At 35.0% G+C, this 27,979-nt stretch overlaps 1 protein-coding gene across 1 annotated transcript in view; it reads left to right on the top strand.

Moving 5' to 3' along the window:
- The first annotated feature begins 597 nt into the window (after positions 1–597).
- The window catches only part of LOC116344115 (eIF-2-alpha kinase GCN2-like), a 70,404-nt gene continuing 43,022 nt past the window's right edge, over positions 598–27,979 (top strand). The window contains exon 1 of the mRNA XM_031772524.1: positions 598–627. The gene's annotated coding sequence lies outside the window, so the exon portion shown is untranslated. The remainder of the gene's footprint in view (positions 628–27,979) is intronic.

Below are 27,979 nucleotides of genomic sequence, written 5' to 3'. Positions count from 1 at the left end.
GGCAATAAAAATCCACATCGACCGGAACGAATTTCATTTGTGTCGATGCCGAATATTGCCTCGTATTGAATTTTACAAAATCGAATTCATTCAAGTTTTTTTCGTATTCCTTTTAAAATCAACAACAAAAGATGTACGTGTCAACCCCACGCCTTGAGTCAGAGACCATGCTGAGCAACACAACACGGATTTTTTTTTTCAATTCTAACTCGAATTTGTTATAGACATTTTTCATGTGATTTTTTTTTTTTCAAAATTAGATTTGATATTGCAGAATTTGAGACTGGACGACTACAGTGAAGTCACAATATATAAATTAAATGCCATCGCCAAGGCCAATTTTATAGCTGAAATAATTAAACAACCAATTGGTTGTTTCACCGCTGTTTAAGTCGCTTAAAATTGAATTACCGAACCAATGAAATGACCCTTTTACATGTTTTATTAGAAAAAAAAGGAACACAGTGACTTACGACGTAAAAAAAGTAGCAGGAAATTCGACTCAATACCAGATGAGGGTTGACATCATGTTTGCATAGGATAAAGTGCAGTTTTTTTTTTAAACGCTCCGGCAAATAGCAGACGGTTATCATTTAAAATCCGAGCTAGAATTTATGCTAAACGAAGGTATTTTTTTGATCACATTTTCAGTCTTTAGACTCTTATCCATATTACTTTTCCTGCATAATATTAATAAAAGTCATTTTAGCGAAGCAATAACATTGAATCAAGTCACTTTACTCCAATAATAAAATGATATGTATATTCAGTGAGACAAATCCGTTCGATTCAAATTGAATGCAATTTGCCAGTGAGCAGCAATGAATGTTGCTTTGAACCATTATATTATTGCAGCTATAAGCTGAATCGAGTACGGAGAGATTTTATGTAAATTGACTATTTTTACCAGTTTGTTATTACATTAAATCCACGCATGTAAGTCATATTTTCAGTGATTTCTTCCGACTAAAAACTCTTTATTTAAATATTCATTTGTATTATGTATTATTATTTGCGTTTATGATGTAAATTTCATGTTTTGTAGTAAATATTTTGAAATTTGATAGAATATCTGGTCATAGGTCAATGAAGAAAACACATGAACTTATTTTGATTCTTCCCATGAACGGTTTAGAGCAGTTTATGGACCACAATGAAGAATATTTGATTTGGTTCGTTATCTCTGAATATATAATGCAAGTAAAATACTGTCTACCAATTCAACATGTCATTTGAAAGTGTTGTTTTCCAACATTTTAGAAAATTGTGACAATATCTTGGTTAAGATTTTGAATAGATGCATGTATCATATATATGCATATACACCGGCCTAAAATAGCTTAGATTGAAAGTAATGCTGAAACCACATCGCACACAAACCGAAGAAATGCATATACGGAGAGTAAATTTTCCATTTCCTTCCTCTGCCAGTATGGTATATGTCTGTATTCGTGTGTCAAAGAGCGAATGACATAGAGAGAGAGAGAGGGAAAGAGAGAGTGGGAGAAAGAGTGATCAAGTTGAAATTTGTCATGCATTGTTCAGAGTATTTAACACGTATTCAACGTAAAATTTGCAATCGGGAAAGTCGCTGTCGTTGCTGTGCAATGTGCCAAAATTAACATTCTGTTGATACATTGGGCTATAAAACGAAATACACTGCAACTGACATCGATGAAAACCGTAGGTGCAAATGACTGGAATTACATATGCAATGCATGTGTATATGTGGATGTATGACACTGTCTGTGTCGATCGGACTGAAGCCGAAGAAGCATATCAACGCAGCACTATGTGGGAATTAGTTTTATTGCCATTTACTGAAGCATTCGGTGTCTATTTGTTACACTTTAGATAAAATCTGATGGCAAAACAAGCATGTTTCTCTGCCAATTTCTCAAGCCGATTAGATTGGAAGACACTTTATGATTGCCGTTATTGTTACAGCCGCTTTTGTTTGCCGCTATGTATGTGCTGCTCTGTCTTTCTGTCGACTAAATACTTTTTCATTCCTGAACTCGAAATGAGCACAAGCACACACACACACCCTAAGAAAACATTCGACGATTGCCGTTGGTATCGTTTTCTTAATATCAGCAATGTTTTTATAGCATCACGTCGCGATCATTTATTTATACAGTGAAAATCTTAATTATGTGGCGACTACTGTGACTCCATCTCGACAAAATGAATGTTTTCTTTTCTGACGTTCTCGTCGAGGTCCGGCTTCATGTATAAAACTCATTTACCCACAAACCGCAAGAAGATTGGCAACATTGCATAACATTTTATTTATGTATCGGTTGTGCATTTCCGTCGATAAAACCACAACACCATTTGAAAATAAATAAAGAGAAGCAAAAAAAAAGAGTCAAAGTGAAAATACAATCTATCAATAAATCGAATTGTAATTTCCGCCGTAACTTTTAGAAACTCATTTGCATCGACTGATGGAAGATGTTTTAATTATTTTCTACAACCACCTGATAACAGCACAGATAAAAACAACGCGTCGCATTGATTTCTTCATTATCTTTCATTTTGTCGCTGTTTTACATGAAATTGTCCAACACTTGCTCAACAAGTCAATTTGCATTTATCCATTATCCCCCTCAATCTCGTCGCGCACTTTCATTTCAAACTATTTTTTTTAATTAATCTTTAATTACTTTTATACAACTGTTTGTCTCATCAAGAGAGTTGTTCAACGGTTATTTGTAAGTACTTGTTGTAAAACTACATCGGTTTTTCTCTCATTATCAATTTGTCTGATTTGCTTAACTGTCAATTTTCATTAAGAATAAATTGGAGAGGAAAAAAAACGACTCTCTCACTCTCAATAATTAACTTGTGTATGTCGTCTGGAGCAATTCGTCGGTCAATCAGATGCATACCAATTTCTTGATGACAATTCAACACGAATTCCCATTGTAACCATATGCGACACGCACAACTGTAGTCCAATTTAACGGAATGCCAGACAAATAAAAATAATTAATATTCCTCAATAATGATGGTTTCGTTCCGAGAAACTTTCATTGTTAGATTGAAGGAAAGACACACATAGCTTAAAAATTGAAAAGTTACAATGTTAATGTGTATTCAAAAAGTTTTCGACGAATTTTTGACTCAATTATTTACACACTTATCAGCCAAGTCAGTCAAATTGGTGCTTTATCACATTACATACCCATTTTGCCATTCATAAATTATTAAAAAGAATTTCCTTTCAAATGAAAATCTAATACGTAGGTTGCTCCATAATTTTTTTTAAAATGGTACTTATAGTGTTGCCCGATGTAAACCATTGTCATATTCGTAAAGTTTGATGTTTTGGTATGTATTCGTGCCCTGAACCTTTTGTCGTACGAACGCTATTTGTATTGTTTACAGTGACTGGTAAACTGCGACTCAACAAAAAAATGAATTTTACACGTGAAGATTTTCGTAAAATGATTTACTACGATTTTCGAAGTAAATTATCTCAACAACAGTGTTTCGATCGACTTCATTTGGCCTTTGGCAATGAAGCACCAACCCTTCAGACAATTTATAACTGGTACCGAGAATTCCGTTGCGGTCGTAGTTCGCTCAAAGACGAGTTTCATACAGGTCGTCCAAAATCGGCTGTTGTGCCACAAAACATCGATGCTGTCAGAAAACTGATTATGGAAGATCGTCATGTGACCTACCGTGAGATTGAGGCATCTTTGGGCATTTCATCCCACAGCATACATACAATTTTGCATGAACATTTAGCCGTAAAAAAGATTTGCTCTCGTTGGATCCCACATAAATTGACCGACGAACAAAAAATGGCTCGTGTGAGTTGGTGTAAAGAAATGCTCAAGAAATTCAATCGTGGTGCTTCAAAAGACGTTAATAAAATCGTCACTGGTGACGAATCGTGGATATATGCCTATGAGCCCGAAACGAAACAGCAGTCGACTGTATGGGTCTTCCAAAATGAAGATAACCCAACGAAAGTTGTTCGAGCAAGAAGCACTTCGAAGCGAATGGTCGCCTGTTTTTTCGGGAGAAGTGGTCATGTGGCAACCGTTCCACTAGAGGATCGTAAGACCGTCAATTCTGATTGGTATACCACCATTTGTTTGCCCGAAGTGTTTGGTGAAATAAGAAAAAACAACCACCGTCGCAAAATAATTCTTCATCACGATAATGCGAGCTCTCACACATCTTTTCAAACTACTCGATTTTTGACCGGTCAAAACATCGAACTGATGGGTCATCCACCGTACAGTCCTGACCTGGCACCCAATGACTTTTTTTTGTTCCCAAGCGTGAAGAAAAAACTACGTGGTCAACGATTTTCGACACCAGAAGAAGCAGTTGAAGCGTTCAAAACACACGTTTTGGAGATATCAGTTTCGGAGTGGCACGAATGCTATGACAAATGGTTTCATCGAATGCAAAAGTGTATCGATCATCTCGGGGAATATTTTGAAAAACAATAAAACCATTTTCGACAAAAAACAACTGTGTTATATATGTTTTTAAAAAAAATTATGGAGCAACCCTCGTACTCACTCTTATTCTACAGTAAAAATTGGATCCGTTCTTGTTTTATTTAACCATGTTACGAGACGGTATCCAATTAAATGATTGGTTTAAGAAGTGATTCTTTCTCTTTAAACATTCGTCTTTTCCACTCTATTCGGTTTGTGTGTCTTCTTCTCATTATACATGGAATGCAACAGTCTGGCAACGGTGGATGCGGCTTCAAACACGCAAACCTCAACCATATTTGTTCTATCAACAACCGCATCGATTCACTTGTGGGCAAAATGCATACGACAATTTCGCAATATCAAAGAAACGCACGATGGAACAGGTAATGCTTGAGTCTCATAAAATCCATCGTCGTCATTGTCATCGTAGAAGAAACTAAGGGGGACGATTAACCGTTGGCACACAAAGAAAACATATACATTTATTTGCCATTAAAACCAAGAAAAAGGGAATCTTTGCAGACATGCAAACATTGGTGATGGCATCGTTTAGAAATACATACAACAGAAGCATAATTCAGGTGCTTAAGGCCAAAATAATGAATGTGAAACATTTATTTTTCCACAATTCACCAAAATCTTTGTACACAAAATAAACAACAGCCGAACACAAAATAACAAACACACACTCGCACAAACGAGAAAAAAAAAGAAGAATGCGAGAAAATCGCTACGAAAAAAAGCGAACATGTTTTTCTTTGCATTTAAGAACAGAAAAATGAACAAAACTCAGTCGGTTGCATGATACACTTTGTGAACCGGTTTTTGTTTTGTCGACGGAAATGAAGAAAGAAATGCCAACATTCGATGTGTTTTACCAGGAAAATATTGTTCAGGAAAAAATCACAGACTTTGGACAAAAAAAAACCGTCCCGTCTCCATGGAAAAATTCACGTCGAACATTTTATATGAAGACAAAAAGGGCCTTTAAGTAAGATGAAATACAAGACGAAATCAGAAAACAAAAAAAATAACACAATTATAGTCACAGGAATGTATCTCGTTTGAGAAGAGCACTTTCCAAAATATACACACAATCAAATAGACGAAAATATTTTATGAACAGCCAGAGAGAGAGAAGCAGAAAAACAAAGGGAGAAGGTGAAAGTAGAGGAATGGAGAAAGAGTGAGGTAAACATAGAGAAAAAAGATTGAAAGCGAAAGAGATTGAGTGAAGCGAATGAATCAATATTTTTGCCGTAATCGAATTGGTTGGAGTAAAGTGTGTTTACATTTATCGCTGAAACGAAATGACATGCAGAAGTGAAATAATGCAACAGTATCAAGGGAATCAAAATAAAAACGAATTTTTTTCGATCGTTTTGCCCGTCGACAGCAAAACCCACCGAATTTCAGACGATTTTCATTCCATTGTAAATATATGTGTGTTTCATACACTTCACCAATTTTTATGTTATGTGTCGAAACAAATGAGAAAATAAAATAAACGTAATCATGGGGTCATTCACGAAATTCTAGTGCATCTAGTTTTTGATAAGATTTCACTAGAAAACTAGAAAATTCTAGTGCGTGAAGTTGGCTCTCAGTAGTTTTTCATATAAATTATATGGCCTTTGGTGTGAAGTTGGCTTCGTTTGTGACGTCATTCTTCACACTAGATTTACTAGTTTTTCTAGTATTCACTAGCGTGATTCGCCCCATGAACGTAATAATATAATATAATAAAAATAGTAATAATATTGCACATGGTTGTATATAGTTTGCTTTGATTTCATATGGCATCGTAGGAAAATCACGTATTTTCAATGGTAACATGGAAATATGTACCAACTCATTGTGCATGTGTATATGCGCGCCGCGCTATGTTTGTATATCATTGTGAAGTAAATCAAAAACAAATATTGCATTTAGTGCGAGCAAACGAGCGATTCGAATAGGAAAAGTGTGCAGCGTATTAGAGTGTGTATGTTGAATCGGCGACTGAGTTTCTTATGCCAATGGCATCATATAAAAATAATTGCGATTATTGTTAGATCGATTTGATGATTTTTTTTTCCTGTTTCGCACCCTTCTCATGAAGAAAGTCGCCAAAACGGCACATACGCACTTACAAAATCAATCGATTTGGCAAAGTAATCTTTGTGCAACCACTCTTTTTTTGTTCATCCCTCTATTTGCTGAAGCAAATAGTAATCAGAAAATGGTCTTCAAGTGTCCACACATTGGCGGCCTGAGTGATGAGATTTAAATCAAAGACAACATTTTTAAGGTGGATTTTGCTTGTGCTTATGAGATTATTCACACGCACATGATCGACACGGGTTTTATACCGACAGAAAATCGAGTGAAAAAAATTGAATAGAATCCTACACACACCGCACACAAATGACCAACATGATTTAAATTGTGTGAAAACGATGAAATATTGTTTAAATAGATATGGATGGAGGAATGAATCAGTGCTTGGATAGAGAATTCCATTCGATATGGTGGCTTTGGTGGTATTCTACGCTTGATGCAATTTAATTAAATGGATTACATCATTTTCCCTTGAGACTGATGGATATCGTCTTGGCCGCAATGGATTTTTCTTCGAGATTCATTGCGAGCAACGATTGATTCGCACCCAACTTCCAGATATCCAAACATCGAAGAATTCAACATTCTATTACTTGGAGAATGTGTATACAATTACATTAAAAGCCATTCGCTGGTCATATTTTTTTCATCCAAAATCCCAGACGAAATGTTTTAACGTAGTCTCCCCACATATGAACATATCGAACGCAATTTGTTGACGACTTGTCGAAAATGCTTGATAAATTACTTTTCGCATCGTTTAGAAGAACGATTGAACGAAGAAACACAACGTTATAACATGGTTTTGCAACGGGCATTATCAATAATTTTAAGAGAACAATCATTTTTATTGAATTGATATCGGACTGCAAATGATAGATTCTCAATTTCCGACCACTATTTATTGCACCACCGTACGATATGAATAACGAATGAGCAAAAGTTTCTAATGTATTGTGATACATTAAATGGCAATAGAAATGTACATTACTTCTATCGATCCATAGCACATTCTAGTGATATTTATGGGTTTTTTGCAGTTTAGTAATATTTAATGAATTTTATGTGCACCGCATAAGAGAAACATTCTCATTCAATCAATAAAATCCATTTTGCAATCTCAATAAAACTCAAATTGAAAATGAAGTACAATCGCTGTTTTTTCATATCTATTGTATTTATAGCCGATTCAATTTAACAATGATGAATTTAAATGGAATGTGGTATTATTTAAGTAGATTTCAACTAAATATACTGCAAAATTCAGTTTGAAACTTTTAAATGCACTCGAAAAACACATTGAGCACAGCGCCTAGCATTGGCTCATTTTCTTTGGTAAAGTTTATCTATTTTCTATTAAATAATAATCAATCTATAATACAATTTTCCAATTCGATTTTTCAACAAAAGTCTGTCCCTTGTAGATAAAGCGAGTTATGGTATCTATCACTTTAAAAACAGTCCCTGGCACTGTATTCAATCTAATATCCGTGGCTATTTTCGTGTAAATATATTTCAATCGTATCGCAACTTTCGGCGCAAATACATCCACAACTGACCGCTAAACAGAATGTTCCGCGCGAATTGCGATATTAATAATAAATATCTGAAATGGATCTATCGATGAATGAGTTTCAGCCGACTGAATTCAAAAATGTCATTCGTAGGGGTTTAAATTTAGCATAAATTGCATGAAAACTATTGAAGGCATCTTTCAATGCATCGGCTCATAAAAACAATCAAGTTTTAACAATTTCGAATAGGATGCGGTCATTCCGTTATTATATTTTGAGATTGCTATATTTAAATGGCATTTATCAGAGTTCGATGCACCATAGGCTTTTCGCTAGGCTTTTCGACTAGAAATGCATGAACCAATCAAGCGTAACATTCATCAACATTTCATCAGATGCCATTGTACAAGAGATGCGATTTTGATGTTTTATGTTGCTTTTCGATTAACATGCTTGCACATGGGACGAAAAAAACCCCGTCACTCTGATATCAGTCAAACGAAGTTGATTGTATGCATAAGCTGTAATTATGGTGAAATTGTATAAAATCAAAATGGGTAAAAAGCTTTTGCAGCTCATCGTTCACACTCATATTTTGATAACTTTATTCAAATCCATTTTCCATATTAATGAAAACCAAAGTGCAATGGTATTGGTGGTGCTCAATTTATTGCAACGAATTTTGTGTACGTGAATGTGAATTTTGCTGTTTGTTCTCATTGCCAATACGTAAAAAGGCGCACATGGATTTGAATGTTAAGCTTGAATACGTGTTGATATGATATGTGTGGTTTTCAAATGACTTCGCCAGTATGTCGGCCTCAATGGCCAATGCTTACACACATATACGAAAATATGCTGGGTGCAAAATGAATGATAATATTTTAATCCAACGTCTCTCGATACCTCTCGTATTTCGGTGTGTGTGTATGTATAGACGAAAATTACAGTACAATAATAATTATAGTTCGGTAAAAAAAGATCCTAGGAAAATGTCGGAACATTTACAATTTGAAACAGAGAAAGAGAGAGAGACCAAACATATAAAAACCATATGGCATTGCCAAACGCGTTCATTCGAAATGACAACCCACACCGAAACAGATGGAGACACGGAACGGACTTTTTCGGTTGGCCTTTTCGTAATTAAACTGATAAAATACAACAAAAACAAGGGATCACATTCAATAAAATTTCATATATGAAATGGTCTCGCCAAAAACGACAAAATGAACGACAGAATGCGCATCCCAGTCTCTGCTCATGTTTGTTCAAAGTGGACACAGAGAGGAACAACAACAATAACAACCGTACCATTTTAATATGTATTCAAATTTGGACAACAAAAGTTTTATCATGTGTATGTGTGTGTGCACGCGTGTGTTGTGCCATGACAATTCAATGTAAAATTGATAAAATTCGACGAGCATCATTTTAGAGCACAATACAAGCGCACACAACAGCCAATTATTATTTCATACGTAATTTAAATCTATCGAATGTGTGCACACATACAATTATGTTGGATGTTTTTCAACGTCAACATCATGTATTGTGCAAATCAAACCTTGTTGCTGTCGTCCACTTTTTCAGCATTTGCAATTTAAATTTAATGGTCATAATCCTCCTTCTTCCGAGAAGATGATGATGATGATGAGAAAAGTAGCTTCTTGTAACAATGTGACGTGTTGCTTTTGTCCTCAAAATGGTCGTTTGATTGGACGCAAATTAACCGCAACAAAATTGAATATGAGCCAATACACAGCGCTAAATGGATTTGAAACTCGAAGAAAGGAGGAAACTCTGTATCTGAATATGTGAACAAAAGACATCAAGGCTTTATATAAATGGACAAAGCTTCTGAAGCAGCTTCTATTCAACTTAAGGATAATACAAACAAAACATCAGTTATGGGTCTTGACAGAGCCTTTTGTGTCGTCGGTAAATTTCCCAAATGAGACTTAATGTAATTGTTATTGTAGCTACAAAGCATTAGACGTATCCTTTCCATATGGAGAATGAGATTTTTACAGCATGTCCTGTTTTGTTCACATTTTGAATCATAAATGGATCAAACTAATAAGAAAATTATCTTCTTCGGTGTCTGGATTCGTTACATACTATTTTAGGTCAGCTTATGATTTAATTCCAATTTGAAGATTTTGTAATGCAAAAACACTGATGAAGCCGATGATCATGTGTCAGATGCAATCATCGATACATTCGCCGTACAATAATAAACAATAATTATTTGAGCTTTTAATTGTTTCCATTTTGATTAAATATTCAATTTAAATTTTAATCATATCAAATAAATGTACGTTGACATTTATTTTTACATTTTTAAATTAAAACCGCATTTTTCATGTCATTAATACATAAGTGTATGTATTTTTAAGCAATTTATGTGTGAGCGATTGAAAAAAAAGAGGAAGTGAAACCAATGACGAAACACACCCAAAGTCGATAAACTAGCAAAAAAACAGTAATTATTAATGAATGGCCACAAAGTGAAAACCGAAAGGAAGCGGGTCATAAAATGGCCGCTCAACAATCTATTAACAACAACATAAAATTGGTCATTTCGGGCTTGGTAATTGCTATCGCAATCAAATTCACCAACTGAAAGTTATTTAATTTCTTGTTAAACATAAACATGGGCCCATTATTATGGATACCGGTGTTTGGCTGAGATTGTTTGGGTGTGATTTAATGACGTTAGGTAACAGCGATAAAGGAGAGAAAGCGTTAGCACGTTGAATGGCCTTTTTGTTTTGCCCGTCCATCAAATAGCGTTGAAAGGAAAACTCAAAAGCGGATGTGTTTTTTCTTTTGAACATTTCATAATCGGTTTTCAACGTTGCGTGCACCCAAATGTAACCGACACCAATTTATATGTCGGCGCTTTCGATTTGTTGGTCAATGAGAACATCAAGCAAAAGACCAAACGACAAACTTACATATCTGCGCTTACATCTTGTCGTCGCGAAGATGGAAAAATGTAAAAAAAGCTATTTGTCTTATGCGGGATAAATTCTGCATTCTAGATACAATCGAAATGGCATATTAACTAACTGCTCTCATATGCGGAAAATTGGATTTAAAATTGAATTTCATTTTGTGTGCTCGCAGCATTTGAACACGGAGTCAGAGGTAGATCAAAAATGTCCATCGAGTATATGCCATTGAATAATTCAGTGCAAAATATAAAAGCGGATATGTTTTACTGTTCACTGGGGCGTACGACACACGTTCACATGATATGATAATTAAATAATAAACATCGTACATTTAATAACCGGTTGCATTTTCACTATTACCATCATCATCAATTTGCAGCATCCACACAAAAAAAAAACAGTTTTCCATTTGTGCTCAATCGATGAACAATTTATTCATAAAGAGAGAGAGAAAGAGAGATCTATGTATTGCCCGACAATTATAGTAAACAGACGAGTATGACGCATGCATTTATAATTGATGAAATTCAATTATTTCGTAAATGTTTTAAATTTTTCCATCCATTTGATACATAATTACTATGGCCTCTCTTGGTTAACTTTTCGATGTTGTATGTTTGTGTGCGTTATTTATTAAACCAATTTTATTATTTGATTAACATCGATTCAACGTTTTTAAGAGTCAATACAATTTTAATTACGAGAACGATTTTGCCAACACACACACGTAGCGAGTGTCTCTTCATCGAAAACGTAAAATTTGTTGAAATACTCAATCAGCAAATGTACTAATTTAGTTATAATGTTGTTCGATAATACGTTTGATCAAATAAAAACCATGATTGAGAATTTAAAAAAAAAACATTACATCCATTTCGGTGAATGCGCACTCTCCAACACTTTCTGAATGACGTAGAGAGATCAGAACCACATAAGAATCGATTTGGCTCTTGGGGTTAAAATGGCATATGTTTTTTTTGATAAGTGTATGCTCCAATTTGAAATGTGCGAACAAGCATGGTCTTCAATTTGTCGTTTTCTACACTGTCTTTTTTTCTCTCTCTATGTTCCAACATTTTATGGCCATTCCATTGGCGCTACTTGTTTTTTTATGCAAAAGAAGGTATACGGATCAATGTGTAAATCGGTCCGTTAGGAATTTGTCGATTGAGCCTATACATCCAATGAATAATTCAACCAATAACATTTATTTTCAGCTGAAAATAAAAACAAAATAGGACAAATATCCACAACAACGTATTGAATTGTTGCCAATTTCAGACGCACCATTGTCGATTCCTCATTGCAAACATTTCCGACGAAATAAAAGTACAATATGCTAAAACGGATCAATTTTTATTGTTTAAATTCAATATCCTGTCGTATTTCAAAATAGTAACGTTTCATCCGAAAGCGACCGAACAAGACCAAGAAAAACAAAGAAACAAATTCTAAATCACGTTTGTCTGAAGTTTCACTTACTTAGTGTTTATTATCTCAAACAAAGCAGAATCGATAGTTTTTGTAGCAACAATAAAAAGCGAAAAAAAATACGGTGAAAATAAAAGGGAAATTGCTTTCATGACGTGAATTATACGCATATCTGGTGCATTTCACAGTGTGATATGGATTGAATTTCAACGGTAAAATTCATCGTAAGCTAAGCTTGAGCGAGTGTAGAAATAAATCTGTTATCAATACAACCAGCAAATTCTGTTTTGCTTACAAAACAAAACAAAACAAAACAAATTGCATAAAAATGGATCAATTTGAGTCCAATCTAATGCAAGCAAATGAAAAGGTAAATTTGGTGCTCAGACCCCCAAAGGAATGCATGCAAATCGTTCACAATGGATTCAGACACATCTACCGAAGCACCGCTAATCGACTTCAGAGATACAAAATATATTTCCCGTTCCGCCATACACACGGCAATACAATTCTTCTTCGTCTCAATCGTCTATGTTATTTACGTGTGTGTGTCTCTTTTTTTCATTCTACCATCAAATCCCCTAGAGATTTTATACTTCTCTCAATTCACTCGGTAGAGAAAACAACGGATGTGTTACCATTTGAATATAATACGAACGTGAATCACTGTAACATACAATCTAGCTATGATTGTCGATAAAAGCTATATCGAATTCCAACGTGAAAATAGAAAAACAAACACACACACGATGTGCCGCTCACAAACTATAGGTTTAGTTATTTTTTTCAACGGAACAAATCGCAAAATCGTGTTCTCAATTATGCACATGAATGCCAATGTAATGAAACATTTGTAAATGTTATTTGTCACTTTGGATTGCACAATTTACTGCATTTACATGTTTGCATCCTTTTTTTGCACACATATGTTTTTCCGAGTCGTTGTTCGGAACGTTTGGATTTTTCACGGTTTTGCAGAGGTTTAAAGACAAAGTTACTAACCCAAGAAAAGTATCCGCGAAAAATTTCAAAGAATATCTTTTTTAATATATCAATTTTCCCATTCCATGAAAAATTGAATCAAAACTCCAATCAGATATGTTTCTCTAGTATCGACCTGAATCGCGGAGCAAATGTTCGTGACATTGAAAAAAAGAAGAAGGGAAATCCAAATAGCAAAAACAAATTTTTCATCATTTATTATCCAGTTTGTTGTTGTTTTCTGTTGGTTTCCTTAAACTTTTAAATCGGTTCAACGAAACAAAAGTTATTGCATGAAAAATTTTCATCATTCGTTTTATTTATTCGTGATGTTTTCTATCTTGTTCTTTTTCGCTTCGATGTTTGTCTATTTTATGTTGTTTTAAATCTAAATAGCAACAATCATAGACAAGCTCACAATAACTGTGCATAACTTTCGGTCAATTTAACAGAAAAGGTATGAATTTGTGTGCTGTGAATCATTTGTCAGATGTCAGTTGAAATTTGTAGCATGATTAATATTGAGGGTTTTTGAAAGAAAAAAAAAGATGACTGTGTGTACGCGAGATGACGACATAACAAAATACAAATTAGGATGGAAAAAGTGCTCTCGATTCAATGTGAAATCGCTTAACTTTTGTTGTGTACGCTGCAATGCCCTCCACCCCCTTCCCTCCGATATGGAAATATACAGCACCAGCAGTGTATTTATATTTAGAAGAGACAGAAAGAAAAATAAAATGATGATGCCGACTAGTTTGTTGTTTGCTGTGAGAAACTCAAATGACATTTGAATGCATGCAAAAGCTTTTGCACACATTAAACGGGCTCACACAAAATGCGAATATATCAAAATGAAGGAAAAGCAAAGAACAGCTAGAGTGTATCGTTTGTCTCGGCTTAAATGAATTGAGGCTGAGTGACACAGTGAAACGAGAAGAAAACGAGAGAGAAGAACGCAGGGAGAGTATGAGCGGTAAAAATATGCTAAAAACATGATGTTGTTTGCATCTTTCTCGTATTTTATGTGTACAGACGAAGTACGTGCTTACGAATAAATTATCATTGAAACGCAAACATATACCCGCAAATAAACCAACAAAAAACGGCAAACTTGATACGGCATAGACAACAAAGCATCACAAAATGTGATGCACATCATTTTAAGATAGAAAGAGAGAGAGAGAGCACACTGAGGGCAGAGAAGTTTAAGGCTGGATTTCAGTGCTTATGGAGGTTTTTTTGAGCGTAAAGAAAAAGAATCTCATCACAACTAACTATGAAAAATGATTTGGATTGAGAAGTATGATACCCGGACATTGAACTAAAATCTGTATTTGGTTTATTCTGCTGATAACGCATTTTCACGCCAACGCTTGCAAAAAAAAAACACAAGATTTACTATGCAAAATTCAAGTGGTTCACAAATGACCGCAAGAAATCATTTCGCATTGAATGGGAGAGTGTGATTTAAAGAGGAATTGTCAAAACTCCCCAACATTTATGTGTGCGTGAACATAATATGTTTTTATACGAATGAATAAAGGTTGACATATAACCAACTTCATGCTAGTGCTATGAATTAAATTTTGTGAATTGATGGAAATTGTGAAAATTAAATAATAAGTGAATGTTTATAAAAATATTGCTAGTACAAAAAATGTTTAAAAATTTATTTTATTCTAAACAGATTAAAAAATTCCAAAATAATTAGTTCATTTTTCGAAATATCATAGAATTTTCAAACATTATTTTCATTCCGAATCTACTAGTAGCATGAAGTTGGTTATGAATGGTTCGGTCGAACAGCTGTTTTTTGACATTTTGTTTTGTTTGTGTGTGAGTAAAAGAGTATAAGAAACTGCGTTAGGGACTTTATAAAGGCATTTGACATTACCTCTTTTATCATGGAAAACATCCGCATTCTTCAAAAAACACTGCCCTGATTTTCCACATTCAATTTCATTGAATGTTGTTCAGTCTTCATGAAATCCGAGCTCCATGGCAAAATACTCGATGGTATCACATTTTATATGAAACGAAATGGAACTTGAACACGATTTCGCATATCGATTGCTTACTTTAGCACATCGATCGGAATATAGCAAAACGTCATGATATCAAAATAATCGTACGAATAAACTGCATAAAATATTGAATAAGCATACTTATGCAAAGAGACACTTGCAACAAATCACATGAAACATTTTCATCACAAAATTAAATGCTGAGAGCTGAGACATCTTGAATGCAAAAGCAAATCATTACATAATTTATAAATGCATCAAAATTTTGTGCATTTTGGTTTATTTATACCACCGATAACCCACTTTTCTTCCTTCATTTTGTGACACACTTAATATGAATGGGGTTTTTACCGAAATGTTACTTTTGAAATGCCATATATTTTTTATTCGCGTCTTTCGTGTTCCAATTGATTTCAGACATTTCAATGCTCTTTATGGAGGATATACAAAAAGTAAATTCACTAGTGGAGTTTTCGCACGACACATTCTCTTTCACAAATTTTCTACTTACTACGTGCCATGACGTATATTGATGGCTTTTTCTCATTTTACGCTGGTAAGTTTCATTTTCGAATGTACTAATTATTATTCAATGAAAGTAATTTCGATTTTCAGAAGAATACTCAACACAATGTAAATATGTTGAGAAATGAATGTGGAAGAAAATCGATTTTACGGGTTTGATTATATCAACGTTGAAAATGTGTAGAACATGACATTTTCCAAACGTTTTTGCCATTCTTTGTGTTTTAATAAATATTTAAAAGTACGATTTTCATATTGTATGTCAGTAAACCAGAGTTGGAAGCTAATTATATTGATTGACATTTAAATGGGTGAGAATAAAAATCCGACATGTACGCAGAGTATATAAACTCTGTGTTCCACTTTTATAGACTCTGCGTACAAGTCGGATTTTTATTCTCAACCATTCATTTGTCCAAGATTATGAAGCGATAGCAACGATGATATAAATTTTAATGTAAACATTAAACGAATTGCATTGTCAATTAACTAAACTAGTAGAACCATCCGGACCACCGGTGAGTTACTTAGTTCCAAATGTAATACACTACTATACTTATATACTATAAGTACTATACTTGATGTCGATTTTACATTTTTCTCATTTTTATTGGATTTGAAAAATGTGAGTAATGGTAAACATATTTACCAAAACGCACATACGCGAATATTAGATTTGTGCAAATTGTACAGACAAATTCAACTCATTTCTTCTCTCTTATTCTTCCTTTTCCATCATTGGCTCCCATCTCTGGTACATTTCCCATACAAAAGGCAGAATTTATGTAAACATTTACCATATGTTCGCACAAAATATGCAAAAAACAATTAAATAGCTTCACAACATTTCCAAACCTCGAATAATATGTATGTATATATGTTCGTATAACGAATTTATTTACTTAAAATGTTTATTTTCATTTTAAAAGATGTTTTGCTTACACACGCAGTCAATGAAAATAAAATAAGCTTCGCATGCGAACGATATCAAAACATCTTGTACAAATAGATGTGCTCCGATGTATTCTGTTGAATTTTGCACGTTGCATACACACGCAATGTATCACAATTTCAAAGCGGAAAAACAAGTCGAACAGTATCAATGAATTCGCATAACTGTAACAATATTCCATCGCTAGAAATCAACTGGTGAAAAGTGCGTCCCTTTTGAAGGGGAAGTTAAGGGGAGATGTAGCTGACGAGCGTATGAGCTGCATGGAAAAATGAACGTTTTGCGGAGAAAATTGACGAATACCAAACAAACAGAGAGTCTAGAAGTACAGCACATGCACAAACCTGTGAAACATCAGCAGCTGAAACACCCTTATTTTCAAGTCACCCTCTTCCGTTCGATATGAGGACTCTGTAGGAATTGGAATGAACTGGAAATCAATTGAACGTTTTCTGTCACGAATAATATGGGCTTTATGAATTGGTTCAAGAACATGCTACGGTCACAAAGTAAAGTTTTTCCATTTATTCAAAACCTACGCTCGTCGAAACAAAAACCTCTTTCCGATGTACAATCAAAAAGGAAGAACATTTTATTGTTCTTCACCGAAGAATCTTCGGTTGGGACACCAATTTGTTGAATTGTCGATAAAATCTTTGAAAAAGTGAAAGTATCCAAAGAGATTAGAAATGCATTCGAGTGTAAAATAAATGTTGTTTTTAAATTAATTTTGGGTCTAATATTCATTTGTCGTTGATTCAATGTAGCGATATGACGCCGGCGATGAGTTTGACGGCTGAAAAGATAAATGAACTAAGATTCTTTGAACATTACAAACTCGTGCTCTTCCATTTGCATGACTTTGCGCTGAAAAGTGAAAAGAGATTATCTCAGCACTTGAGCTGTGTGTTGTCGTCCATTTAGTCAATTAATATTTTAAAGATGTGATTCATAAATTTGCTCATCGGCGTCGTTTTGTGACTCGACAAGATTGATATCTGTCATTCGCGAAGTTGTCGCGAAGAGAGAATATCTCCGTCTTTTTGGCATTAATCCAACAACACTTGAGACTGTTTACGACGCGCCGTAGCTGTGAATGTGTTCCATCAAAATATCTGTTAAATTTTAATAAATAGCTTAAAGATTGACTGTTTTGCCATCGGCCATTTGCCAACTTATGTTTACGAAACCTGCAATACAAACAACACTACCCTGTCTGTCTTTTTCTTCGCAGAAAGTTTTCGTCAAAGCCGGAAAACATGACACACAATCAACGCTGTTGATGATGCCGTTGCTGTTTCTGGGTCGAACGACCGTATGTATTACAACGACATTTGTTAGTTGAACTTCAAAGAAGTTGTATATACAAGCCCATGAAATTAAATGACTTTAACCGGATTTTAATTACCACCAGGGCACGGAACCAAGTGAATATTTGAAGTGCAAAACTTTTTCCATTCGTTGACCATTAAGGTCTTCCCAATTTAATGAATATTCTCTTGAACGGTCAATGAAAACGAAAGCAAATACATTCGCTTTTCTTTTTAATTTTCAACAAATGAGAAAAAGAACTTTTGCCAAATGAAAGTCAGTTTCTTTTATATAACAAAAAAGTTTTCTCCCCGTTCGGTCTCGTAAAAAGGAAAGAAAACCTCGATTATTTTTTCTTTCCTTTCATCCGCTTCAGTGTACATTTTGTGAATAATTAACGAGAATGAAAAATGGTTTATGGCCATGCGTTTTTTCTACCCAAATGTTTTATTCCACCAATTGTGAATCAATTTGAAGCCGGACGAGCGGTTGAATTGACGATGAAATAATGACGAAAAAAAAGCCATTAACTCTTGAACGCATTTTAACTTTTTTTTATAATACTGAATTTATTCAATTCAAGAACTCATGTTCAAAGTAAATTCCATCACCTTGAAATGAATTGACGACTTTGATTTGGACCCCAGTCAGAAATGCATTCATAAAAGTAGGCAACATTTTTGAAACAACACCCTTTACAAACTCTTTGATTGACTTTCAGATCCACCAAAATGTATACCAATATAAAGTTTTAAAAGATTTGTTTCGGAAGTGAATTTTTAACACTGTGCGCTACTTTGACTCTAATTTTAGATCTGTGCTTCTTTAAAAATAAATGGGAAATCCCTTTCAAGATAGCCACATGTATCAAGTAGAATTAAGACATTTTCAAAATGATGCAAACACTCCAAATAATTTGAGAACATTTCCAACAAACATGAGGCAATCATAGTGTTTAAATATTTTGTTCATAATTGTGAAATTAGTTGGACAAAAAATGAGTCAGCAGTTCGGCAAGTTTTATTAAGTTTTTCCAATGCCGCGTAAATACACTTTCCATAGTACTTCGAATTTACGCCTCATTAAAAGGCGTCTTTTTTTCCTTGGGTTGAAATTGTTTCAGTGAAACTGATCGCATACGAAATTCCATCAAATTATGATAATTATTTTATGAAATGAAGTGGAAAGCGTGCGCGGGTGATGTTTTCATAACTTTTAACATGCATAATTGTTTGTTGAATGAAGCGTAGTTTGAGTCGATGAACTTTCGCACCTAGAGGTTAAAATGTTGAGTGATTTTTTTTCTGTTTGTCATCACTCCTTGGGATTTGATGCCCGGCACACACACACACATACACACCGTGCCAATCAAAAAAAGTCAGCTGCATAAACTGTGTGAAACGAGAAAAAAATGTTTACCAAGAATCTTTTTGCGCATTTTTCGAACCGTTTTTTTTTGTGTGGCACACTTTTCTCAGGTAAAATTGAAGTGCTGAATTAACCGTTACCAGTGACGCTTGTCGTGCAGTCATTTTGGTCCGATGTTCATGTGTTGTTCGTGCATAAATTTTCCACCCAAACCATTTGAAAGGCGACCGTTATGGTAGTTTTTCGCTGCAGCCAATTTCTGCGAAAATTAAATATTTATAAAAATGAGCTCAAAGCACCCAGTGATTTCTGGGGGTAAAAATATGGTTATCTGGTCAATGGTGGTGTATGTGGTGAAATAGAGCAAGACGGTGAACGAAATGTGGTGCTTGTTTGACTGTAAATGAAATCGCTTTGCGTTTTGTTCGACTTCACATTTAATATGGAAAATTAAATGAAATTGGATTTGTTTTCTTTTGCCGCACTCACATTACTTGCTGATGCTCGGTTCGACAAATGGCAGCACTTGCTTGTTTTTAATCTTCTCCCCTTTCCCTCTTTCTCTTGCCAGATTTAATTAAATAAATAAATTTGCCCATTTTTCTTTTTGATTGCGTTGAAATGACTATACGTACATGCTGTTGGCGTTCAAAATGCCATGCAAAAAAAGTGCAGGTAATGTTTTATAATTTTTCATTCGGCTCTTTTTTTGTGTTGCCGTTATTTTCCATATGAATAAACCTTTGTGCGAGTGGATGAGTTGTTTGTCGCTGATTATACACAACATAAATTTCACTTTGATTAATTCGATTGATTGATTGAAATCATATGGCATTGCCGTCGTATTGCTTTGACAGTTTCCCCAATGATACACATGCAAGGGCATTTTTCACATTTCGACAAAATGAAAACGATGCTCAATCACAATTTATTTTGAGAGTTAATTTAGTACTTTAACACGAACGTACAGTGCTACCAGATAGCAGTGTGTGCACGAGTGGGGGCAAATCGATTGATAACATTTGCCATTTGAAATTAAATCAAAGCCCGCGCTTCATTTATTCGCTATTTTTAACCATTACATTATGTACCTCGATTTTTGCGCGACGAAACGGGCCATATAAATAAAATCGTATAAAATAAATCGAAATCGTAATCAAATCTTGTTTTGTAAATTGACGTAGCCGGAAAGTGATGCTTTGAATTTGAAATGAGCTCAATTTTATGCACTTGTTAATCCGAACGCGTCAAACTCGAAGTGATTTGAACAAAAATTTTGGCAACATGGTACAACCTCAAGATGGGGGACGTCAAAACAATGGAGCAAGAAAAAATTCCGGATGAGCCGTAAAGTAAATTGGCACGTTTTCCGTTGTATTCGCTGATGTTGCAACATGATGCACAAAATCATTGAAAATTGTTTTCAATCAATGTTAAACCAAAGAAACAAATCCAATTCGATTTTTCTGCGATTGTTCTACAATCTGGCCGATTTGTTTTGCCTATTTCCCAATCACACCGCATACCGGTGAACTTTTGCTGATGGTGATGCCATACATTGTTTGGTTTAAATCATGACACGGTTGTCCGCCATAAAATCGGAACATCATATGTATTCGTTTCGGGTACATTCAATATGTGACTGGATTCACTGCACGAATTTCCCTTGTGCAGTGGATAGAGCGAAAAAAGAAGAGAGAAAAGTGCCAACAAACAGCAATAAAATGTGGCCGAGCACACAGTTCACATAGGTAATACGTATATTATTATAACCTATATTTTCTTCCGCAACACTCAAAAAACGAGTGAAAGCGATTTTCATTTCAAACATGTATTACACAGACACATACAGTTGCCGTAAAATTAAAATGCAACAAATGCAGGTGCTTGGAGCGATTCTCGAGCATGCGAATTGGTTTATTTGTTCGAACAACAAATGCAATGAAAATTAGAATGGCGCACGAGACTCTGTTCCGACGGTCTGGTGCTTAGGAAAACATTGTTATATTATTCAGCGAAAATGCCGATGCCATGTCATGCACGTACGCTTCGTTTCGTATCGTCGCCCGTTTTGTTTGCACAACTTCTACAGATACTTTGTTTTGTATGTGCTTGTGTGCGTGTGTGTGGACTTTTTCCTCGTTCTTTATGTTCTCCGTTTTTTTATGTTTCGTATGATAAATGTCATCGTTGTTAATGCAAAGTTGAGACAGAGTTGCAGTGTAAATTAGTTATGTTTGAATTAGAAATGAAAACACGCAAAAAACATGAAATGAAGAATTGTTGCATCACACTCGCATGAACCGAATTGAAACGAAAAGTTTTCGGAGAAAATATCGATGGTGCGGGTGCTAACTTCCAGCGTTTGGCACGTACTTTGGAAAACTGGTGAGAAGAGAAAATGACAAAAAAAAACCATTAGTCTTTATTAAAAAAAGCATCGAAAATTTCACTGCAGAAAGAAGAACTTCACACGAGCGCGTCGTGCGCGACACACTCAAGGATGATTTTGGATTTCTGCCGCGTGTATTGAAATTCACCAGCAACACTTTTACAATGCTGTATACCTCGTTGCCGTGTGACGTGCAATAAATGTCAAAACGTTTTTCTTATTCTTTTCGCATATATACACACTTCTTATTATTTTTTTCTCTCTCTCTACGCTCAACATTATATCTTTATCTGAAGTAACTCAATCACATATTTTCCGAAGTTTCTTTTCACTTCAACGTCATTTTCATGATTCGCCCGATCAAAAGTCGAACATTTACGAATCCTTTTTTTTCACGGGCGTCAGAGGGATAAAAAGCGCAAAAACAACATGCAGAATGTCAAATAAAAACGACGACCATTTCAAATGAAGAAAGAAAAACATGGAATGAGATGGAGCCAAAAGAGACAAACCGAACGAAAAGAAAGAGAGTGGATTTTGATGATATAATAAGAAAAACAAACGGCAAAAGTTTCTTAAGTAATCGTGTTCCTCAATTCACAACGTGACGAAGTGCAGAAAAATCAAACAGACAGCCCACGCATCTGCGACGGAATTAGAGAATTGAAGCGAGAGAGAGAGAGGCAGCAAAACCAAAACATTTTTATGGAATGTCACGAATTACGTAAATAATTTATTCAAAATGTTTTAAATATTTTTTTAACACACGCATTACGAGTTCGTTTATATGCGGTCTCGTGATGTGCCAATGTCTGCGGTGATTTTGTTTCTTTTCATTTCTTATAGTGTCAAAACTCATTACACATTTTTTTCTTTCGTTTGCACAATTTCATACTTTCACTTCGTGGTTTTGTCTGCAGATTATCATTAGGAACATTTTTTTTCTTCCGAGTAATAACATTTCGATAATTTTTTCTTTCACTCTCCCTTCTGCCTCTTCCGAATGAAGGGAACACAAAGTGTGAAAGAAAAATGAACAAAAATAATAGGACACGCAAAGAATTGTCGCATCTGAATATTTTGTGGGAAAAACTTTCAACTTGAAGTTGTTTCTTTTTTCTTCTTCTCCTCTTTCTCTCTCTCTCTCATTTTCTTTCTGTCTTTTCCTATCTGTCTTTTTTGAATACCAAATTATAAAATAGATCCTCTTTTCAAATGAAGAGAGAGGAACTAAAACCAAACTTGTGCAATTTTGTGGCAGTACTTGAAAACTGTTCTTATTTAGCTATAACATTTGAATGGGAATTGAAGGTGGGCGAAACAAGGCGTCTGCAAAATGCATTGAATTTTCGACAGAAGTTTTGCACGCGCTTTCCTTGCTCTTCAAACTGCTCGGCCTCTTCGTTCAATCATCGTTGGAATTTGTATTACACTGCGCTTTGACGATGGACAATGCTTTGACGATGGAAATAGTAAAGAATCGAAGAGAACTCATAGGGTCAAAAATCATCAGGCTATCGACATTATTAAATGTTCGTCATTGTGCATGCTCAAATGGCAGCACATCCAAAAGAAGAAAAAGAAAACCGAATTTAACATGAAAAAGTATTCGAAAAGATCAAAGCGTAATATGTATGTATTATCATTAGATGAAATATGAAGATATATAACTCATCTGAACTCATCTGAAGTGTATTCACTCTCTCAACTCGATTCAGTTCGCCAAAAAGCCAATCCTTTGTGCTTCAGGAAAGTATTAAGTTGCAGGTACGACATTCTTTTGCATCGAAAGTAAATATCGAACGAGACAAGGAGGTAAGAAAACAAAAGGCATTGCAATATTGCACTTGATTATAAAATAGAAAGAAAGGCAAGATGACGACAGAATGCAACAAAGACATCAATCATCTCTATTCGTTATTAACTTCAGCGCCAATTTCACGAGAAGTGAAACAAAGCGATGAAAATGCGAGCATACAGCAAAGAAAAAAGAGCTCCTTTATTGAAATTCGTTCACCTTCATCATCTATACCTGTGTGCAAAAATACATTGCTATTCATCAGCGCAGCTGAAGTGAACCGCGCTTGATGAAAAAAAAAATATATATATGGAAAATTGGATCGATGCATATTTTGCTCTTTCAATCTATTTTTTTTTCTATTGTGCACAGAAACGAAGAGGTTGAAATCATATTTACAGTTTCAGTGGCATTGTTCATGTCGCACATCCAATTTCATCCATTCAAGACCAGACTATGTCAGGCATAAACAAACCTGAAAACCACACCACACTCACACAACTGGCTGCTCTTTTGTGTGCCGGTACATGGGTGTGCGTGTCATTGTGATTGTTTTTCGTCATTCAAAAGGCAACTCCAGACGAGCATAATCGTTGAGTGTCTCATCGTCTTAAGCTACACAAACACAACTCGGTGTGGTTTAGATTTTCCATTGAAAATGTTACAAAATTGAAGAAAAAATTCATAAAAACATCTTTGTTCGTCGTAATGAGTCAACGGCACGAGAAGTTGAAATATTGTCGATGCCACGGTATATAGAAGGGATCGTTCAACACATCAAAGCCACCCAATGTGAAAACGCCAATTAGTACATTTTTGAAGCGAAAATTTTTTGAATGGAAAGAATGCTACTTCACGAACCACGAATCACGATATCATATTTTCATTAAAACGACTGTTTGTTTCTAAGAAATCGATTGTTTCTTTCGATGTACGAAAATCGAAAGAAACAATCGATTTCTTAGAAATGTATCAGTAACAGTAGGTTTGGTTTGTTCTAAAAATGTTGGGGGAGTCATTTCAGTTCAGAAAAAAAGCATTCTACGGGACTCAAGGTTCAAGCCCATCAAACTCTTGTATAGATATACCAAATATTGGTACGTTCAAATTAAAACATTCAAGTAGACACTCAATAAAAGTCTCAAAAATGTACCTTTTAGCCGGCCGGCTGCTATTTTGTGAAATATCTGGTATAACATCTACTTCAATTGCGTGGATCAGAAATTGAATTTAAGTTTTTAATTCCGTTTCATTTTCCAATTTCAATATTGAACATTTTTATAATTGTTGATGTCGATAAACATCTTTATCTGGCAAACGAGGATTTCCAAAAGGTGAAGCAGAAGATTTGAGTGGATTTGATCTAAAATTAAATTGGAAATAATACGTACAATAGGTATACTTGTAATCTATTAATAACAACTGTTTTTCCATTTAATTGCATCTTCTCGATAAAATCTTCCGTAACTCCTTTTTTTCAATTTAAATTATTTTTCCATGTGATTTTCCCATAAATCTCTCAAGTTATTGCGAATATTTTTCAGTTTGCATGTTTCGCAAACGAATGCATTAAATTACGAATTTAACAACAATTGGCTGTACCGTAAAATTATATGGTTTGGGGATCACATCGGATCTATTTTCGACATGCTGTATTTCATTCTTTCGATCGATGAGTGTGGCATTAAGCTCACATCTTGTATTATTTTCGACAAGAGAAAACGAAATACATCGATGAAAATCCTTCAGCGATGGCGATAAAAATGTGAACGGGATTCTTAATTACTCATTTGTATGCTTCCATTCGATAGTTTGTTTGTTCGATGTGGTATTTGGGGTGATGAAATTGCAATTAAAAAACGGCAATGATAAGCACAAATTGGATATTATCATCAAACAGATTAAATACAAATAATCGCTTTAACTTGGAAACCCCAAAGATGTTTCGATCCGATTATTTATACAACGGCGAATTTAATGACGCATTTATCTATCTTTTTTTCTTGCAGTAAGCGACGATGGTTCTTCTGTTCACCAAATTGGAATCAGATTTACCATCTTCACACGGTCATTTATGGCTCTCATTTGTCCATCGAGCGCGTAATGTAGCAGAAAAGCCAATCAACTATATTTTATTTCTCCGGTTCATTTGGATGCATGGCTGTTTGTCTATGCGCATAAAAGCAATAACAATGAAAAACTAACCGGCAAATTTCACAATCAAATAAAGACAGAGCCAGAGATAGTGAGTGAACGAGTGAGAGAAACAAAACTCAAGACGACGGAATCGAATATATTCGAAGCAAATCGCACGTTCATCGAAGAATAAGAAATAAAACATCGAAACTCCATAACGAATTGAATAAACAATGCTATAAATGGAACAACAAACGCGCGTACAGCAACGCAGCTTAACTAACCATAAGCAGTCAACTGGCCATTGATACGTAACGAATCACAACGGCAACATCGGTCTCTGTCTTCAGTTTGTGTTTTGCGCTCCTTTTTCGCTACGAAAACAAATAGGTTTTCTTAACCTCAGGGGAATCGGGGGATATCTTCTTTATTGCCAGTTTGAATCAAATCAATTTCGTTCGCATCTCCGTTTTCACCGTTTGCCATTTGCATGCATGGCCATAACTTTATGCGAGGGTGAATAGTTTCCTCTCTCATATCCCTTCTCTCTCTCTCTCTCTCTCTCTCTCTCTCTCTCCACTTTATTCGATTGCAAAGCCGAGAGAGACGTTGCCTCAGTAACCGACATTCCACCGCTACCATAACCCGACAGAATCAAAATGAATTGTATCGATGGCTTGTGGCATTAAAAGTCAAATAAGGATAAAATTTGTTAACCGAATGGCCGTTTGTTTGTTTGTACATTCGTTATGAAAAGAGGGGGCCTTTTTATGGAAATTATTGTTGTTGATACGATTTGTCGAGTACAACATCTTGCTTCAATTATCCTCATGTTTAAGATTTACTAGTTGCCAATTTCCCGATTGACTCACAACCAAATGCTGAAAACATCAATTGCGGTTACCATAAATATTCGCACCGAATTATTTCGCTCAAATCGATTTTATTTCCTTTTTTGTAGCTTTTTTCTGAATGAACCACCGAAATTCGAACAAAACCATTCGTTGTGGACCTCAATAAATTTTGTAATAATTCTTCTCTTTTTTTTGCATTTTATAATCTTTTCAGTTGATTTGGGTTGAGTCCGTGTTGAAATGATGGCAAATCGTTTTCAGGTTGATTAAAATGACAACCATTTTCGAAAGCTGTATTAAATAAAAGCGCATTCATTTTTCATTCCAACAAAAATTCGTTTGGATTGACAAATTGTTTGGGTCGTTGTCGAAAACTGTAACAAAAACCTGGGATATTATTGATTTTTACACAATTTTCGAATAAATAAAGAAAATTAAAAAAAATTGTATCAAGAGGAAATGGGAGACAGATAGAGGAGCACCAGATACACATTGAAATCGTCGACAGCATTCAATTTACTTTTTCCGGTGCACAGTTTGTGCATGCTCATTGATCACAATTTATTGCACGTATATGTGTGTGTATTTGGATATGTTGATGCCGAGTTCTCGTCACAGCCTACATATCAAACAGGTACGATTCCGGCGGACTTGTTTTATTTACTCAACCATTCATTTTTCTCGTCTCGTATCAGATTCTATACGCTGATCCAAAAGTTGTGTCTGTCTGCGATCGCAATTCTATTTTCGAATTTTTGTTTTTTGTTTTGTTATCGAGTGATTTTCCATTTGTTTACCGATATAAACGAATTTATTTGCTCGTTTTCCGTTTCAAACTGTGCGCCAACGACTAAAATTGAAAAACTTTATCATTTATCCATCTTGCTGTCATCTCTTGGGTGTTTGTATGTGTGTGTGTGTGTGGGTTTGTTGTCATTGGTTGTGTTTTTTCCTCTCGACGAGTCCTTCCTCAATGATTTCACTTTGTTTTCGCATCGAATGCTATATTTCAACTGGTTCGGTCGGTGGTGATGTTGTTGTTATTCCCTTTTTCTTCGGCGAACATTTTTAAACAAACAACTGCATAAAAGCGGTTCAGTTCATTTTCAATTTTACGCTTTTTCCTTCACCGGATTCGATAGACACAAACTTCGTTTTCAA

The sequence above is a fragment of the Contarinia nasturtii genome, unplaced genomic scaffold, assembly GCF_009176525.2.
Source record: "Contarinia nasturtii isolate CC-2019 unplaced genomic scaffold, AAFC_CNas_1.1 Cnas_scaffold_1037, whole genome shotgun sequence".
Lineage (NCBI taxonomy): Eukaryota > Metazoa > Arthropoda > Insecta > Diptera > Cecidomyiidae > Contarinia > Contarinia nasturtii.
Note: the sequence above shows the minus strand (reverse complement) of the source record. Positions and strands in the feature narration are given on the sequence as shown.